Source organism: Heterocephalus glaber, unplaced genomic scaffold (genome assembly GCF_053883595.1).
Source record: "Heterocephalus glaber isolate CG9 unplaced genomic scaffold, H.glaber_assembly_v1.0 deba00001613, whole genome shotgun sequence".
Lineage (NCBI taxonomy): Eukaryota > Metazoa > Chordata > Mammalia > Rodentia > Bathyergidae > Heterocephalus > Heterocephalus glaber.
In genome coordinates, this window is record NW_028258384.1 from 12,171,859 (window position 1) to 12,189,348 (window position 17,490).

Below are 17,490 nucleotides of genomic sequence, written 5' to 3' on the forward strand. Positions count from 1 at the left end.
CTTGAGGCTTTGTGTTGAAAAACCTGCTGTGATTCTGATGGATTTCCTTTGCATGTGATTTGTTTATTTTCTCTAACTGCTTGAAGCATTTTGTTCTTCTGTTGGGTTTCCGGGATCTTCATTATTATATGTCTAGGTATAGATTTTTTTTTGATCATGGTTAGTTGGAGTCCTATATGCCCCACTTATCTGCATGTAAAGCTCTTTTCCCCTGCTTGGGAAGTTTTCTTCCATCAGAGAAGTCTGTGAATAGTTTTTTATGTCATTTGTACTTTGTCCTGCTTTTTTGTGGACTCCTATCAGTCTTATATTATTCTTCTTTGCATCATCTAGGAGCTGTTGGATCAATTTCTCATGGTCCCTTACTATTTTTAAGAGATCTCTCTTTTCATGCTCACTGACCCCCATCCTGTCTTCTATATCTGATATTCTGTCTTCACATTTGCTCATTCTGCTGTGAATGCTTTCAATACAGTTTTTAATATCCTGGATTTCTGTTTGAGTCTGTTTCATGGATTCCATATCTTTCCTATGTTGGGCATTCATGGTTTCCATTTCTTTCCTATGCTGGGCTTTCATGGCTTCCATCATGGTCCAGAACTCATCTATTTTTTTATCCGTTTCTGTTCTAGAGTCTCTAACCATGTCTTTCATTCAGATCCCCATCTCTGTAGTCATCTGAGAAATTATTTCTATTTTGAGTTTTTCTAGAGCCTCATTCATTTATTTTGTTACTTCCTGTGCTATCAGTTCAGGGTGTCCAGGTGGTTGATTATCAGACTTTTACACCTCATTTCCCCCAGAATTCTCCTTTGTTGACCTGGAAATCTGGCTTTGTGCCTTGATTAAATGTCTTCTCATTTCTATTTTTGTTGTTGGTGCTGTCCTTGGTTTAATTCCTGGGTTGAGACTTCAATATTGCTTATTGTAAGTATCTTTGTTGCTTGTATTTAGAACTTATGGAATCGTTGCTTCTCAGAGTTGTCTTCCAGATATAGCTTGTCTTTAGGATTTGAGTCTCTAATCACTCTGCCATAATCTCATTTTCATTATACCAGGAAAGACAAGTGGTTAGATCAATCACAACAGCTTAGCCCAATTGTAAAATCAGCAACAACAATAGCATCAAGCACATCTTAGAAAATGACAACTTGTTGTAGTTATTAGTCTATCACCTTTAACTGTGCAAATTAAATAAAAATCAAGGACAGCCCAAAATATGTTTATAGTGAATAAACTCTTCATTACTGCAACTTTATCTTTCAGGATGGAGACTTGGAAGGAGTTGAGGAGGGAAGGATAGATAGAAGGATAGGGAAAGGTTAGAAGTGAGGCCAGAGGACAAGGAAAATCACACAAACTCTAAGGAACTGTTGAAGACAAGAGGAAAAGACAGAATGAAAGAACAAGACAAGAATAGAACAACCTAACAGCAATACTGAAGATAGAAACTGTATTCACTTTCCTTTGAAAATAATGACAATCAAGAGAAGGAAAAAGAGAGAAGAAAAAAACAGAAATTCAAATTATGGCACAAACAGGAACAAAAAGGGAGATGAAGAACTATGTGGGAGAGTGAGAGAAAGAAAAGAAAAAGAAGAAAGAAAAAAATTTGAAAAGAATAGAAAAAAACAAATAAAAATTAAAAATAGAAAAAACAATTTTGAAAATAAGAAATAAAATGAAGGGCCTCCTTCAGGGTATGTCTCTGCTGTCACAATAGACAATGTGGGCCGCAGTGTGCAGATTGAAGTCAAAGAGTCTCAGAAAGCCAGTAGCAGACCCCTGAGCTTCAGGCTGATTTCTGGCTGCAAGTCCCAACTTGAGCTCCCTGACCTCCTGCAGGGGTGAATGCTGCAAGGTCCTACTTCAGGTTCCAGCTGCCCTTCCCCTGAAGACAGTCCAGGTTCTGATTGGAGGTGGTGATCACTCCAACTTACCAACAATGGTGGTTTGGTGTGTCTGTATTGCAGAGATTCTCTTCACTTTTCCTGTGGGCATCAATTTTCATCAAGGAGCGTCAGAGAGGCCCTCTTTCTGTTGTTAACTTCTGCTCTATCTTCTGGAGCTCAGGACAATGGCCTTCATGACCCCCTGTGCCTCTGCCATGTGGATCCAGGTACAGGTGCAGCCAGGAGGCCAGACCTGGGTGGGAGGCTGTAGTGGTACTGCAGGTGCCTTTGTGGATCTGCTCTTGGCTGGGAGGCCCAGGTGGCAGTGGAGCAGCACTGATGGCCTCATGCAGCTCTGCTCCTTACTGGTCCACTCCTGGCTACGGCAGAAATAACTTTTAATATTTCCATTTCTCATATGTTATAGTAGAGTGGAATAATTAAGATATATTTGTTAGTAAATGGTTAACCAGCACAAAATATGAACAAATAGTAAATTATGTAATGAAAATTCTAATAATCCTTTTCTTTTGTTCCTATTAGCTCTAACAATATTCATCCTAACTAATACAGACAAAATTATGCCAAACAGCTTGTTCTCAATATGTTCCTAGATGTGATTAATCTTCTGATTCTGAGTCATCATTTTAAGGTTTAATTGTCAGTATAATCATCATTGTAGAGAATCGTTCCACAATACTCCTTGAGCAATACTGTTTCATCAATTTAGATAAATTCTTCAAATCTCTTTTTCCCTACCTGAAGGCTAAAATTTGTACAGCCATAAGCAATCTGACACAAAGCCAGAGAAAAACTAGGCTTCAACTTTTTTTTACATCTTCTGATAATTACCCTGCATCAAATTTTGTCTTTTATATAAAATGGTGTCATGGAATCTCTATATTCCACTAAAAGTAGTGTGATTTAAACCATATTTATGTTTTCATTTGCTTTACTAATTTTGGTAAAACAGGTTGCAACACTTGATTTTCTTTAAAAACAAAGGATTGCTTATGTGTACTTGCCAAGTACTTTTGTTGAAGACAAACATGTATCTTCATGATAGCACTTGGTTTCAATTTTTTCAGGGCCCATTAATTTTGTCATGGTAGCAGCAAGCATATGCTCTGCACTTCTCTATGTGTAGTCCATAGTACATGACTGATACATATTCATTGATTCAATAGATAAATAGCCTAATATATAGATGAAAATATGCATATTTTTACAAGTACCATCCTCTGTAAATAGGCTAGTCTATTATTTGAGTCCATGTTGGTACCCTGAATCTTTTCTTCCTGAACACATTTTCATATATACTCATGGTTCTAATAACTATATCTGCTGATGGCTTTAAAATTTCTATTACTACCCCAGATATTTCTTCTAGATCCCATATTAAATATTTAATTGCTTATTGAACATCTCTACCTTAATTGTTCTCAGACATTTGAAGTATATCTATATTTGAATTCATCTCTATCCTGTTTTAATTCTGTTCTTCTGTGTTCCCTATCTCAATAAATGTTACCAAAACTTATCAAATTGCTTAATTCACAATCTGAATTTCAATTTATCACTCATCTCCTACATTGTATCAGTTCCTTAGTTGGGTTAATTACATCTTCTTTATAAGATTTTAACTTCTTAATTTCTTTTTACATCAACTGTTACCACCTTAGATGAAGTTATTAATACTTACATTTCTTAGGACAATTTTAACAATCTCATAAGAAGTCATTTTTATGGAATATATTTTGTCCCCTCCAAAATTTACTTCAATTAGTAAATCAGCACAGTATTTTAACATTCCATTAATAAAGTCCCTTAATATTTTAATCATACAGTAGTCTATAGATTAGCTCATATTTATATTCCAAGTTTTATCTTTATATTCTTCTATTTCTTTGGCTTTGGGTAAGTACATAATTATAGATGAATTTGTCTGAAAATTCAAATAGATTGTGAGATCCTGGAGTGGAAGGACCAGATCTGTTAAATAAGACAAGGTCTTTTGTATACTTGTGTATACATATATATACATACATATGCTTCATGGCATATATATATATATATATATATATATATATATATATCTGTATGTATGTGTGTGTGTGTCTGCTCTGTCATTTTACATGACTATTCTGTGATTGGAACTTCTTATACTTTTACAAAACAGTACAACTTCTTGTACTTTTGCATTTATTCAAACTAATACTTAAAGTTACATTTACAAGCTCAAAGCCCTGATGTTTTTATTAAACACAAAGAAAATAGCATCCAAAAGCATGATAAAGTCTATATTAAAGCATGATATTTTTTATGAGCAGGTCATAGACAATGGAGGGTGAGGAGGGGAGAGCAATGGCTGTCTTAACTCTTTTTTTCTTTTTCTGCTTGTCATCGTATTTTCCATTAAATTTATTAGTACATTTTAAGTACACAATACAGTTATATTAATTATTGGGATCTTGTACCCTTACATGATGTATCTTGGTTCTTATTTTTTCCCCATTCCCCTGCCCTCCCTTCAAGTTCTCCACCCTTCCTTATCTACAAAGTCTTTAGTTCCATTTTTTCCTTTTCTCATATTATTTCCTTGACCTTCTTTCCTTTCCCCTACCCCTTCCACTTTCCCTAATCCTTTAGACCTTTTCTTCCTGTTTCAAAGTATCAATTATACATATTTATCCTTATTTATTTAAGAAATATGAAGTTAGAGAGGCCCACCAATCCATTGGTGAGTGCGTGTAGATCCCAGGGAGCAACTGTGTGTCCCACATAGGCATGGCTGCAGGTGGATCCCAATTGGGTGTACACCCTGACCCTAGAAGCTCCTGTGCTACTGCCCAGGTGGGGGGTCCTCCTGGAGAGGAGCTGCATGGGCACTCAAGCTTCCACCAGAGGCCCGCCATTCCACCAGTGAATATGTGCAGATCCCAGGGAGCAGCTGTGTGGCCCAGACCAGTGCGGCTGTGGGCAGATCCCAGTTGGGGTCTGCCTGGCACCAGAGGCTATGGCATACCCATGCAGGCTGGGGGTCTGCCCAGAGAGGAGCTGCACAGCCATGAGGGTTTCAGCCAGAAGCCTGCCATACCATTGGCCACAGCCAGGGACCTGCCTAGAGAAGAGCTGCATAGGCACACAAGCAATACCTAGAGGCTTACCTGATACCATTGATAAGTGCATGGAGTCCCTGGCCATAGCCTGTGCAGACAACAGGAACATGGGTGCACAGCCCCCTACAAAAGCCCCTCCCAGACAACAGCTAATTAGGGGCCCCAGTGAGAGGCACACCTGGATACCAACAAAAGTGTGCACAGGCTCCAGCCAGAAGCCCACCCAGAGAGCAGGTAAGCTCAGGGATCCAGAAGGCCACCACTATGAACCGAGGAATTGGTGTACTGGTGAGCAGCTGAGTAAAGGCTGTTCAGTGGCTTGTTGAGAATTCAAGACCACTGGGTGAACAAAAAGTTGCCGGAAAAAAGACACAACAGGCTGCATCAGGTGAAATGAGAAGACAAGTAAATAAGTCTCAAAACCAGACTTACAGATCACCTAAGGCAACCCCAAAGGGCTAGGAGATGAAAAAATCTGATACTCAACCACCTGGACTCACTGAACTGGCAACGAAAGAGGATCTGGAAAAAATGAAATCAGAAATAATTTCTCAGATAACAGCAGAGATTGTGCCCATAGTACAGGACATGATTAATAAATCTAGACTGGACACAGGTAAAAAATAGAGGAGCAGAGGAACATGATGGAATTTCAACATGGGAAACAAATGGAATCCATAAAACAGATGCAAACAGATTTCCAGGAGATTTAAATATCCATTGATGGTCCAGAGGAAGGGGCTTCCTGGTCACCATCCCTCCTGCTGTTCCTAGCCCAGAGGAAGGGGCTTCCAGGCTGCCATCTGTGCTGCTGCTCCCAGACTGGAGGTAGGGGCTGCTGAGAAGCCGTGCCACTGCTCCTGGTCCAGAGGAAGGGGCACCCCAGCTACCATACCTCCCACTGCTCCCAGCCCAGAGGTAGGGGCTTCTGAGCAGCCGTCCCACTGGTCCTGGTCCAGAAGAAGGGGCTTCCCGGCCACCATCTCTTCTGCAGCTCACAGCTCAGAGGAAAGGGCTTTTGGGTCAGCTTCTGTCCTGCTGCTCCTGGCCCAGAGGAAGGGCCTTCCAGGCCACCAACCCTACCACTGCACTCAGCCCCTGGCCAACCTCTCCCAGCTCAAAGGAGGTGAGCCATGCGGGTGCCAAGAGCACACCCCTGCACACAAGTCAAAATGAGAAAACACATGAATAAGTCTCAAAACGAGACTGCTACATCACCTACAGCAACCCCAAAGGGAAATGATATGGAACACTCTGATAATCAACCACCTGGACCCACTGAACTGGCAACAAAGGGGATATGGAAAAAAAGAAATCAGAAATAATTTCTCAGATAACAGGAGAAATTGGGCTCCTAGTGCAAGACATGATTAATAAATCCAGAGAAGAGCTGAGGAACATGATGGAATCCCAATATAGGAAACAAATGGAATCCATAAACAGATGCAAATAGATTTCCAAGAGATGAAAAACTCCTTTGAAAGTCTACACAGCAGAATGAGCCAATGTGAGGACAGAATTTCAGATGTAAAAGATAAGATTGCAATTAATGACCAGGAAAAGAAAAATTGCTTCAAAGTTATAAGACAACATGAGAAAAAAATCCAGCAGCTGCTAGATGATGCAAAGAAGAATAACATAAGACTGATTGGAGTCAATGAAGAAAAAGGAGAGAGTGGAGATGACATAAAAAACTCTTCGCAGAAGTAATGGCAGAAAACTTCCCAAGCGGGGCAAAAGAACTTGACATACAGATAAGTGAGGCATATAGGACTCCAGATAACCTTGATCATAAAAAATCTACACAGAGGCATATAACTGTTAAGATTCCAGAAACTCAACAGAAGAACAAAGTTCTCCAAGCAGTCAGAGAAAAGAAACAAATCATATACAAAGGAAAGCCCATCAGAATCACAGCAGACTTCTCAAAACAAACCATCAAGGCAAGAAGAGCTTGGAGTGACATATTCCAAGCCCTAAAAGAAAACAGCCTTCAACCCAGATTGATGTACCCTGCAAAATTATCTTTCAAAATTGATGGAGTAATAAGATACTTTCATGACTAAAAGCACCTTAGGAACTTTGTGAATACCAAACCAGCACTCCAAAAAATTTTACACAATATCCTAGGAACAGACATTGAGGATCACAACCCCAGGAAGCAAAGCAGAACGAACCCATCTGGGATGACAAGAAATTAAATGTAAATGGGGAGAAACCAAAAAAAAGAAAAAGTCAAGGCAATGACAAGTCAATACGTTGCAGTTATAACCATCAATGTTAATGGTCTCAATTCACCAATCAAAAGAAATAGACTGGCAGAATGGGTCAAGAAGCAAAAGCCAACAATATACTGCATACAAGAAACACACTTAATTCAAAAGGAAACTCATAGACTGAAAGTTAAAGGGTAGAAAACAATACTCCATGCTACGGGAACCCCCAAAAAAGTAGGAGTAGCTATCCTTTTTGCAGTTCAAGTACATTTCAAACCAACACTGATTAAGAGAGATGAAGAAGGACACTACATCCTTGTAAAGGGAAGAATCCAAGAGGAAGAGATGACAATCATAAATATCTATGCACCAAACACTAGTGCACCCAACTATATAAAACAAATACTAATGGACATGAAAAGTCAAATATGCACTAATACAATTGTAGTGGGGGACCTCAACACCCCACTGTCACAAATAGGTAGATCAACTAGACAAAAAATAAGTAATGAAACACTAGAACTCAATCGAACTCTTGAACAAATGAACTTAACAGATGTTTACAGTGTCTTCCACCCCACAAAATCAGAATACACATTCTTCTCAGCTGCACATGGGTCATTCTTCAAAATAGACCACATACTCACACATAGAACATGTTTAAGTAAGTGCAAAGGAATTGAAGTTATCTCCTGTATATTATCAGACCACAGTGTGACGAAATTGGAGATCTGTAGCAAAAGAAACTGGAAAAATTTCATAAACACATGGAAATTGAACAACACACTTCTGAATAACCAATTGGTCACAGAGAAAATTAAAGAAGAAATCAGACAGCTCCTTCAATTAAATGACAATGACAATACAACATATCAGAATCTATGGGACACAATGAAAGCAGTCTTACGAGGGAAATTCATAGCAGTGAATACGCATATTAGGAAAACGGAATGAGCCCAAGTAAACAACCTGATGCTGAACCTCAAGCTTCTACAAAAAGAAGAGCAGGACAACCCCAGAGCTCATACAAGGGAGGAATTTATAAAGATCAGAGGAGAAATCAATGCAATGGAGACTAGGAGAATGATACAAAGAAATCAATGAAGCCAAGACTTAGTTCTTTGAAAGAATCAACAAAATTGACACAGCCGTAGCCATCGTTATCAAAAAAAGAAAAGAAAAAGCAAAAATCCATGCAATTAGGAATGAAAAGGATGAAATTACAACAGACCTAGCAGAAATCTAGAGGATCATCATTACCTACTTCCAGAACCTATACGCCAATAAGATGGACAACACAGAAGAAATGGACACATTCCTAGATACATATGAAGTACCAAAGTTGAAAGAAGAAGACCTAAAACTTCTAAACAACCTAATATGAACAAATGAAATTGGAAACATAATTAAAATCTTATCAACTAAGAAAACCTCGGGCCCTGATGTCTTCACTGCTGAATTCTACAAGACATTTAGAGAGGAACTACTGCCACTACTGTTTAAATTCTTCAATGAAATTGAAAGGGAAGCAATACTCCCAAATTCATTCCTAGAAGCAAGCATCACCTTGATCCCCAAAGCAGAGAAAGACCTAACCAAAAAGGAGAACTATAGGCCAATCTCACTAGTGAACATAGAGGTAAAAATCCTTAATAAGATACTGGCAAATAGAATGCAGAAGATCATCAAGAAGATCATACACCCTGATCAAGTGGGATTCATCCCAGGGATGCAAGGATGGTTCAACATACTCAAATCAATCAGTGTAATACACTATATCAATACAGACAAAGACAAAAACCATATGATTATCTCCATAGATGCAGAAAAAGCATTTGACAAAATCCAACATTCAATTATGATAAAAACCCTACAAAAATTGGAATAGATGATCTTTACCTGAAACTGATAAAAGCCGTCTAGGAAAAACCAACAGCCAATATCATACTAAATGGTCAAAAACTGAAATCCTTCTCACTAAAATCAGGAACAAAACAAGGATGTCCACTATCACCACTCTTGTTCAATATAGTTCTGGAAACATTAGCCATGGCAATTAGACAAGAGAAAGAAATAAAAGGAATCAAGATAGGTAATGAAGAAGTCAAATTGTCATGATTTGCAGATGACATGATACTCTATATAGAAGAACCCAAGAACTCCACCAAAAGTCTTCTAGACTTAATAACCAAATTCAGTCAAGTAGCTGGTTACAAGGTCAACACACAAAAATCAATAGCTTTCCTCTACACCAATGACAGACTCACTGAGAGAGAAATAGGACAAATAATTCCTTTCACAATAGCATCCAAAAAAATGAAATACCTAGGAATCAACCTAACAAAAGAAATCAAAGACCTCTTCTTTGAAAACTATGGTACTCTGAAAAAAGGGATTGAAGATGATATCAGAAAATGGACAGACATCCCCTGCTCCTGGGTAGGAAGGATTAATATAGTGAAAATGGCCATACTTCCAAAACTGATATGTAGATTCAATCCAATTCCAATTGAGATCCTAGCAGCATACTTCACAGACCTTGAGAAAACAATCCAAAAATTCATTTGGAACAAGAAGAGACCCAGAATAGCAAAAGCAATTCTAGGGAACAGAGACATGGCAGGGGTATCACAATCCCCAACCTGCAACTCTACTACAAAGCTACTGGGATAAAAACAGCGTGGTACTGGCAAAGAAACAGACCTGAGGACCAGTGAAACAGATTAGAAGATGCAGAAACAACGCCAGACATACTCAGCCATCTCATCTTCAATAAAGGAGCCAAACACCCTCACTGGAGGAAAGATAGCCTCTTTCATAAATGGTGCTGGGAAAATTGGGCTTCAACTTGCCAAAGATTAAAACTAGACCTGTATCTCTTGCCACGCACTAAACTAAAATGGAAATGGATTAAAGATCTACATATTAAAATAGAAACTCTGAACCAGTTGGAACAGAGGTTAGGTAGAACTCTTGAAGACATCGGTGTAGGAAAAGATTTTATGAACAAAACATCAGTTGCCCTTGAACTAACACAAATAATCAACAAGTGGGATATCTTCTTTTTAAAAAGCTTCTGCACAGCAAGACAAACCACCAGCAGTGTGAAGAGACAACCCACAATGTGGGAAAAAATCTTCACCTGCTTTTTCTCAGACAAAAGTCTACTATCTCGAATCTATAAAGAACTTAAAATGATCAGACCTCCCAAATTTACAGACCCAATCCCAAAATGGGCATCTGAAATGAACAGACATTTCTCAGACAAAGAAGTAGAAATAGCAAATAAATACATGAAAAAATGTTCAACATCATTGGTCATTTGAGAGATGCAAATGAAAACAACGCTGAGATTCCACCTCACTCCAGAAAGAATGGCTGCTATCATGAAATCAACCAATAACAAATGCTGGGGGGGCTGTGGGGAAAGAGGAACCCTGCTCCACTGCTGGTGGGAGTGTAGACTGGTGCAAGCACTGTGGAAATCAGTATGGAGATATCTCAAAGAACTAGGACTGGAAGTCCCACTTGACCCCACTCTTCCACTGCTGGGGATCTTCCCCAAAGAATTAAAAGCATCATACCACGATGATATATGTGTGCCCATGTTCATAGCAGCACAGTTTTTCATAGCTAAAACTTGGAAACAGCCCAAATGCCCATCAACTGGAGACTGGATAAAGAAAATATGTTTTTTTAATAAAATGGAGTACTACTCAGCCATAAAAAATGAATAATTAGAGACATTTATAGCTAAGTGGATGCACATTGAGGCAATACTCTTAATTGAAATAAATCAGAAGTTTTCTGCCATTATTTCTGTGAAGAGATTTTTTATGTCATCTGCACTCTCTCCTGTTTCTTCATTGAGCCCAATCAGTCTTATGGTATTCTTCTTTGCATCATCTAGCAGCTGCTGGATTGATTTCTCATGTCCCCTTATAATTTTGAAGCAATTTTTCTTTTCCTGGTCATTAATTGCAATCTTATCTTCTATATCTGAAATTCTGTCTTCACATGGGCTCATTCTGCTGTGTAGACTATCAAAGGAGTTTTTCATCTCTTGGAAATCTATTTGCATCTGTTTTATGGATTCCATTTGTTTCCTATGTTGGGATTCCATCATGTTCCTGAGCTCCTCTCTAGATTTATTAATCATGTCTTGCACTAGGAGCACAATTTCTCCTGTTATCTGAGAAATTATTTCTGATTTCATTTTTTCCATATCCCCTTTTGTTGCCAGTTCAGTGGGTCCAGGTGGTTGATTATCAGAGTGTTCCATATCATTTCCCTTTGGGGTTGCTGTAGGTGATGTAGCAGTCTCTTTTTGAGACTTATTCATGTGTTTTCTCATTTTGACTTGGGGGCCGGGGGTATGCTGTTGGCGCCCATACGGCTCAACTCATCTGAGCTGGGAGAGGTGGGCCAGGGACTGGGAGTGGCGGTAGGGATGGTGGCCTGGAAGCCCCTTCCTCTGGACCAGGAGCAGTGGAACTGTGGCTCAGAAGCCCCTACCTCTGGGCCTGGAGCAGCAAGACTCAGTACCATGGTCTGCTGGCCCAGTGTCCTCTGCGTCTTTGTAGTGTGGAACCAGGTGGCTGTCTGTCTGCAGCAGGCTGATTCAGAGTGTTCCACGGGACTCGCGACCTCGGTAGGGCATGCGCAGACCTGCCTGTCTGCAGCGGGCTCAACAATTTATCTTTTATCATAGTGAGAATGTTTAAAATTTAGTTTAGTACTTTTGAAATGCAAAATATATTATTGTTAACTGTGGTCCCAGGTGGTGCACAGACCACTAAAACTTATTTCTCCAATCTGATTAAAACTATGTGTCCTTTGGTCAACATCTTTTTTTCCTTCTTGTTCCTCTCTGTCAACCTCTAATAGCAAACTTTCTACTCTCTGTATATTTTTAAAAATTCTACATATGAGTTATCATACAGTATTTTTCTTTCTGTATCTAGCTTATTGCATTTGGCATAACATCCTCCAGTTCCATTCACGTTATCACAAATGAAAGAATTTCATTTTAAAAGAGGCATAGTATTCTAATGTGGATATATACCACATTTTCATTATACCTTCATCCATTGATGGACACTTAGGTTGCCTAAAGATATTGGCTATTTTGAATAATGCTGAAATGAACAGGGACATGCAGATATCTCTTTGAGATATTGATTTTGAATCTTTTGTATATATACCTAAGAGTTGCTGGTCATAAGTAGCCTTAGTTTTAGTTTGTTAGGGAACCTTCATTCTATTTTTCAACAATAGTGTGTAAAAGTTCCCCTTTCTCTACATCTTTGTCAGTACTTGTTATCTTTAGTCTTTTTGTTAATAGCTATTCCAAAATGTGTGAGATGATAATCCCTTTGTGTTTTAGTTTTTATTTCCCTGATGATTAGAGAAGGTGAGCATTTACACATAATAGTCATTTGTATCTCATCTTTTGAAAACATGTCTGTTGAGATCTCTGGCCCATTTTTCATCAGGTTTTTTACAATAATACTATTATTGATACCAGAAGTATATTCTCAGTAAAGCTCCTCATAAAGAAAGTGCATAAGAACAATTATTTAATGAGTATAATTATTAATCTTGGTTTTTAACTTATGTTTTTAATCATTCAATTTGTGAACTTTAGGTGTGAGAAATGTGCAAAGTTTGTAGTTTATGTATTCATAATAGTAATTTTTCCTGAAGTTACTTAATAAAGATATATGTATTAAACATATTCTGTGGGTTGGATCATGAGATAAGCATGTGAGGTATAAAAAAGAATGACTTATTTATGTTTTGTCTTCAATGAGACTAATTGATAAGATGACAGCCTAAGACATGAAACAAAGTAAAAACAAAATTACCTGGTATCACAAGTTAATATGAAAGTATTACAAAAAAAGGGCACCAAGAAATGGTTTCACAGTAGTGTTACATGAACTATGTCTTTAAATTGGATAGATTTTAATTGGATTATTAGAAATTTTAAGAGCAAGTCTCCTATACTCAAACTACCTATATTTCTAACTATCCTATTTGCAGATCAAATGGATTTCAAACCAACACTAATTAAGAGAGAGAAAGAAAGGGAAAAATCCAAGATGAAGAGATGAAAATCATAAATATATGTGCACCAAATACTAGTCCACCCATCTATTTAAAACAAATACTAATGACATAAAAAATCAGATAAACAATAATACAATAATAATAGGGGACATTAATACCCCACTGTCACAAATAGATAGATCAACTAGATAAAAAAATAAACAACTAAATAGTAGAACTCAATCAAACTCTTGAACAAATGGACTTGACAGGTTTTTACAGGGTGTTACACCCCCAAAACGAGAATACACATAATTTTCCACTGGACGTGGGTCATTCTCCAAATTAGACTACATATTCACTCATAGGACATGTTTAAGTAAGTGCAAAGGAACTGAAGTTATGCCCTGTATATTATCAGACCATAGTGCAATTAAACAGGAAATCAATAGCAAAAGAAACTGCAAGAATTTCATGAACACGGATAATGAACAACACACTTATGAATAACCAATGGGTCACAGAGGAAATTAAAGAAGAAATCAGACAGTTCCTTCAATTAAATGACAATGACAATACAACATATTGGACTCTATGGGACACAATGAAAGCAGTCTTATGAGGGAAATTCATAGCAGTGAATACGCATATTAGGAAAACAGAGTGAGCCCAAGTAAACAACCTGATGCTGAACCTCAAGCTTCTAGAAAAAGAAGAGCAAGACAAACCCAAAGCTCAGACAAGGAAGGAAATTATAAAGATCAGAGGAGAAATCAATGCAATGGAGACTGAGAGAATAATACAAAAAATCAATGAAGTAAAGAGTTGGTTCTTTGAAGGAATAAACAAAACTGATAAACCCTTAGCCAAACTTATTTTAAAAAGGAAAGAAAAGACCCAAATCCATGCAGTTGGGAATGAAAAGGGTGAAATTACAATGGACCCAGCGGAAATCCAGAGTATCATCAATACCTACTTCCAGAACCTATACACCAGTAAGATGTTAAACACAGAAGAAATGGAAACATTCCTAGATATATGTAAATTACCAAAGTTGAACAAAGAAGACCTAAAAATTCTAAACAACACAATATCAATCAACGAAATTGAAAACTTAATTAAAATCTTACCAATGAAGAAATGTCTGGGTCCTGATGGCTTCACTGCTGAAATCTACAAGACATTTAGAGAAGAACCATTGCCACTACTGTTTAAACTCTTCAGTGAAATTGAAAAGAAAATAATACTCCAAAATTCATTCCTGGAAGCAAACATCACCTGGATCCCCAAAGAATAGAAAGACCCAACTGAAAAAGGGAACTACAGGCCAATCTCTGTAATGAACATAGATGCAAAAATCCTCAATAAGATCTTGCCAAACAGAATGCAAAAGATCATCAAGAAGATCATACACCCTGACCAAGTGGGATTCATCCCAGGGATGAACATATGCAAATCAATAAGTGTAATACACTATATTAATATAAAAAAGGACAAAAACCATATGATCATCTCAATAGATGCAGAAAAAGCATTTGACAAAATCCAACATGCACTCATGATTTTAAAAACCCTACAGAAAATTGGAATACAGGGTCTATCTCAACCTGATAAAAGCCATCTATGAAAAACCAACAGCCAATATCATGCTAAATGGTCAAAAACTGAAATCCTTCACACTAAAATCAGGAACAAAACAAGGATGTTCACTATTACCACTCTTGTTCAATATAGTTTTGGAAACATTAGCCACAGCAATTAGACAGGAAAAAGAAATAAAGGGAATAAAGATAAATTTATTTTCATTATTTGCAGATGACATGATACTCTATATAGAAGACCCCTAGAACTCCACTAAAAGTCTTCTAGACTTAACCAAATTCAGTAGAGTAGCTGGATACAAGGTCAACACACAAAAATCAATAGCTTTCCTGTACACAAACAACAGACTGACTGAAAGAGGAACTGGAGAAACAACTCCCTTCACAATAGCATCCAAAAAAATGAAATACCTAGGAATCAACCTAACAAATGAAATCAAACACCTGTACTCTGGAAACTATAGCACTCTGGTTCAAAATCTTATTAGTCATGTGACCTTAGAAATTAATATCTTTGCCTCAGTTGCCACATCATAAAATGGAGATGTGAATAATATTATTTACCTCAAAAATTATCAGAATATAAATTGAGATACTATATGTAAACCCCTTAGAAAATACAAGGTATACAATATATGGTCAATGCATTATTTATTTAGATGTTATTTACCCTATTATTATTTAGCTATTATGTTAAAAATCACCACTATTTAGAGTACCACTGTGATGAAAAGAAATTTTGAAGTGACTAATCTTTGTGTCGCAGAGCATTATATAAAAATATTTTATCATTCATTAATTTCAAGAATCTCTTTTAATATAAGTATTCATTAATCTTAAATCATGCCTTTTTAATTTCACTTTTCTATGTAATTTGCATTTTTGTTTCTTTATTCAACCCATTTTATATAGGTTCATGTGGCATAGTTTACATACTATAAACCTGTTCATTTTCAGCACATGATTTAATGATCATAATCAGTAGGAACCAGCATATGAGCCGAGCTCAGACCTGACCAAGGTGTGATGAAGATGAAAAATAAAGAGACACAGAAACAAGTTAAAATCTGGAGGGTGAGGGGGCTCATGTCTCCCTTCAACATAAAGCCACAAATGACCGGTGCACCTTGGCTTTATTCACTGAGGCACAGGCATGAGAAATTAGAGTTCTAAAGGATTCATCTGTCTCCCACCCTCCGTGGTACTTCTCTGGGTAAACAAGTTAACCTGAGGTGCTTTTACTTTTGCTTGCAGCATGTTAGCAGGCTTGTATGCCCTCCCTCTCAGTGCTCACCAAGGAGGCCAGTTAGGCCTCATTCTTCACATCTGGTCTCCCATAACAATTTGACTGCAGAATAATTCTAACACTTCAAAAAGAAGCCCCATAACAATTTATTATAGTTTGAATTTTTATGTGAATGTTTTATTTATACTTAACTTTCAAATCACCAATTTAAAAAGAATATAATGAAAGAAATTCCAACAGCAAACCTGGAATTCAAAGAATAAACTATGATTTTTTTCCCCAAAACAATGCCATCATCAGCAATTATAATTTAGGATTTGTTGCATTGTTTCAGATTATACTGTTATAGTAATACATTTGTCCTTGTATTTAAATAATACTAGCACAGCTAAAGCAATAACTTTTCTATAGTTTAAAAATATACCTGAACAAGTTGTGTTAAAATATTTTCAGTCCATTGGCTCTTTTGATGGGACAAAGATTTCAAGGACCACCCCCTCTACCAGTCTCTTTTATTTTCAGAAAAACTACCAGAATTAGTGAAACCTGATAAAATACTAATGAGGTTATATCTTAACCTTCTGGATGCATGATAAAAACTAAAGAATAGATCTTATTATGTTGTCCTTATTAATGGCATCAGAGAGCTTGTGGGCCACCTGAAGGATTCATACAGACCATTACTTGTGAACCAAAGTTTTGTATCAGCATTATCACTGAAGCGTGACATACTAGAATGATCAAATGGGCCTGGAGTCAGGCAAATTTAGGCTTAAATTCTAACTGAGCCAATCAGTAGCTGCAAAACTTTAGGCAAATAGCCTTTCTAAACCTCAATTTCCTCTTCTCAAAATAAAGGAATGAGTTACATTGTTTAATTGCTCTCAGCACTGAAAAGGTGTATGTGAAGCACCTAACACTTAGTAGAAAATGAATATTTTCTTCCTTCAACATCCCTCTTTCTATCTCATCCTCCCTCCATCTCTTCTTTACTTCCTTTTCTCTCTTCTTTCCTAATTTTTCCTCTTTCCTTTGCTCCAGCATTTGCATTAATTTTTACTGATGAGATTTTGTAAAATATTACTTTTATGTACTATATACCCAATGAATCCATTTCTGAACACAAAGTTTCAAGAATGCAATCATTAGGTGCCCAGCAGGAGGCTCCCCCGCCACCATTCCACCACTCCTAGGGCAGAGGAGGTGAGCCAATCCCAGCGCCCAGGAGGAGGCTCCCTACTGCCATTCCACTGCTCCTAGGGCAGAGGAAGTGAGCCAATCCCAGCAACCAGGATGAGGCTCCCTGCCACCATTCCACCACTCCTAGGGCAGAGGAGGTGAGCCGTGTAGGCATCAGCAGCAGCC